This window comes from Gossypium hirsutum, chromosome A11 (genome assembly GCF_007990345.1).
Source record: "Gossypium hirsutum isolate 1008001.06 chromosome A11, Gossypium_hirsutum_v2.1, whole genome shotgun sequence".
NCBI classification, from domain to species: domain Eukaryota; kingdom Viridiplantae; phylum Streptophyta; class Magnoliopsida; order Malvales; family Malvaceae; genus Gossypium; species Gossypium hirsutum.
Window position 1 is genome coordinate 75,682,205 of NC_053434.1, and position 3,555 is coordinate 75,685,759.

Sequence of the window (3,555 nt, forward strand, 5' to 3'; positions counted from 1 at the left end):
CGAGTTGACCATCCGTCTGTGGATGAAAAGCAGTATTGAAGTGTAACTTCGTACCCAGTGCATCTTGCAGTTCCTTCTAGAAACGTGATGTGAATCTTGAATCTCTATCCAAAACAATAGAAATAGGAACTCCATGTAATTTCACAACTTGAGAGATGTACAACTCAGCAAGCTTATCAAGTGAATAATCTATGCGTACTGGAATGAAATGAGTTGATTTAGTTAGTCTATCAACAACTACCCAGATCACATCTTTCTTACTCGGTGACAAAGGTAAACCCGATACAAAATCCATTGTAATTCTATCCCATTTCCACTCGAGAATCATAATAGGCTGCAGTAACCCAGACGGTACCTAATGCTCAGCTTTGACTTGCTGACAGATTAAACACTTCGAAACAAATTTAGAGATATCACACTTCATACTAGGCCACCAGTAAAGCTGTTTCAGATCGTTATACATTTTTCTGCTTCCCAGATGAATAAACAAACAACTACTATGTGCTTCGTTCAAAATAATTTGAATTAACTCTTGAGTTTCTCAAAAAAAATATTCGACCTCTGAATCTTAAACAATCATCAGCATCAATCTAAAATTCTGAATCAGGGTTCGAATCACATTGAGCCCGTTTTGTAATATCCTGAATTAGGGCCTAATCAGAATAGTGGTTTTGTGACCACAAATCCGAGATAGAAATAATTATTTTATGATTATTTTGAGGACTATGATATGATTTCATGATTGTATAAAAATTTCGTGAAGAAATTCTATGCATAAAGTGCTTAATTTGAAGTTAGGGACTAAATTGAATAAGTTGCAAAACTTGCATTCTAGAAGTTTCTAGTATGAAATTGCTTTGAAATATTAATTAGGAAGTCTTAAATAGCAATTTGACCAATTTCAAAGTTTATGGACAAATATTGGACATGAATGGAATTTTTGGAAAGTTTAGTAGTAAGGGCATTTTGGTCATTTAGGGGTAAAATGAATTAAAATACAAAATTAAAAGCCAATTTTGCTCATATTCTTCACCATGGATGTGTATACCAAGGGAGACTCCATGGCTAGGGTTTTCAAGCTTCCAAGCTAGATTGTAAGTCCATTCTAGCCTCGTTTTTAATGATTTTTACGTTTTTGGAGTCCCGGTAACTTGATTTAGCTTATGCTATCAATAATTCAACCTAGGGTTCATATTTGGAAAAATACCCATAGGTGAAATTTGTGTATTTTGGTGTTTTATGATAGAATATGAGGTTTTAAATTATGTTAGACAACTTGTGCTACTCGGTTTTAAGTGAAAACGAGCAAAAGGGCTTAATCGGTAAAAATACCTAATAGTCATAAGTACATGTTAGAGTGAGAATTTGATGTTTCCATAGGAGGGAAAAATTATCAGCATGTCATAAAACATAAGAAAATAGGATGAAGTTTAATTTCCGAACCTTGAGGCAAAAGTGCAAATAAGCAAAAGTTTAGGGGTCAAAATGAAAATTTTAAAAATATGATTTTTGGACCCATATGAATAGTGTGACTAATTTTTAGGCTAAATGTGATATTATAGATGAAGGAAATCGAGATTCGGGCTTAAATCGGGAAAATACAAGGTTATGGACTAAAATGGTAAATTGTTGTTTCTGGATCGAGGTAAGTTCGTATGATAATAATAATAACGCAATGTTATGTTTGAATTATATTTCTTTCTATTATTGCATATATTTTATGATTTAATATATTGGAAAAGTTGATGGAATGGTGTTTATGATGTGGAATATGACATGAAAGAATGTTACATGAAATGCAAGAAAATGATGATACATGACAAGTGATATATGAAATATGTGATATATGTTATGTAAATTCTTAAAAGCTGATTTGATATTTGAGTTGTGTCTTATTATACTATGAATGGACAATTGGTACTATAGATAGTGAGATCGACACTTCGAGTAAGTTCGTACATAAATAATCTATCGATTCTTTTTATGTTATTATATTTTGATATCATATGAAATGTTGCTGCCTATCAAATGATTATTTGATGTAAGTTATGAATTTAAATTGATTACGGACAATTTAGTAAAATGTTGAAAAGTGAGGAATTTCCCAGTTGAACCTTCGGAATAGAAACGATACAAATGAACTATTGTGAGGTCACGTGTGTAGTACTAAGTGCAGGCTACTACGTGTACCGGATAATTGGTCGCATGTCTAGTACTAAGTGCAGGCTACTATGCGTACCCGAAAACTGTGATCTCGTGTGTAGTACTAAGTGCAGGCTACTACGTATATTAGATGGTGAGGACACGTGTGTAGTACTAAGTGCAGGCTACTACGTGTACCAGACTGTTGGTCACATGTGTAGTACTAAGTGCAGGCTACTATGCGTACCAGATAGCTTCGGCTACAAGTGTGAAAATGGGAAAATGTGCAGGCAATTGTGTATCTGTTATTATTCCGATGAGTTCAACGGGAAATCGATTAAATGAAAATACATGTGAAAGTGATTATGTGATGAACAAGTGCAAGTATATGTTTATTTGAATTTATGAGCAATATGCTCAATATTTGAGCAAACCTCGGTAAAATGGAATGGATTAAGTGAAATTGTGTAAAAGTGAACTTTAATAGTAAAACAGTATTAGACAGCAGCAGTGTATGACTTTGAAAATTCACCAAAAACTGTGTAAGTTGAATTAAATTTACAAAAAATTATGGAAATAAAGCTTAATGAGTCTATTTTCACATGAAAGAATCAGAAGAAGCAAAAAAATTCTATATTGTGTGATATTTGAATTCTTGTGAAACAGGGTCTGAATGAATTCGAGATCCCCTGTTTTGACTTTATAAATTCACCATAAATTGTACAAAAATTATTGAGAGTCATACCTTACATGAATAGATTCCTTATTGAGTCTAATTTGCAGGGAAGCAAACGGCATGGTAGTTGGAATTTTGTACAAGGAGAAATTTGGTTTGTAGTGCACAGGGGTCAGAGTAGTCATACCCTGAAACATGGGAGAATTTAACTAAAAAACTGTACTAAATGGCCTGACCAAAAATTCTAGGAAAAAATTAGTAAGTGGACATATGAGTCTAATTTCATATAAAATTGACAGAATTGGATTTCGAGTTTTGTAACTTGAGATATGATTTTTTTTAACACTGGGACTCCAGAAAACAGCCTGTCCTGAATATGTGTAATTGTACAATTATAGTGTTTTATCTTGAAAAGCATGGTAGTAATTGCTTATTATTTTCATATGAACTTACTAAGCGTAAAGATTACCCATCCTCTCCATTTCTTTAGTATTGGCAGGTCGGCTCGGGGTTGGAGATCGTCGGAGGCAAAATCACACTATCAAACTATCATTTTTGGGAAAATTAATTCAAATATTAGAAATATCAAGTGAGTGGCATGTATAGGAAGTTGGTTTGTGATATGTATTTTTATTATGATTTTGACCATACGTATCAGTCTGCATTGAGTTATCGTATAAAATCATGAGATGTGGTCCTTATCCATTATGGTTTATAAGTTTAATTAATCGTGCCAT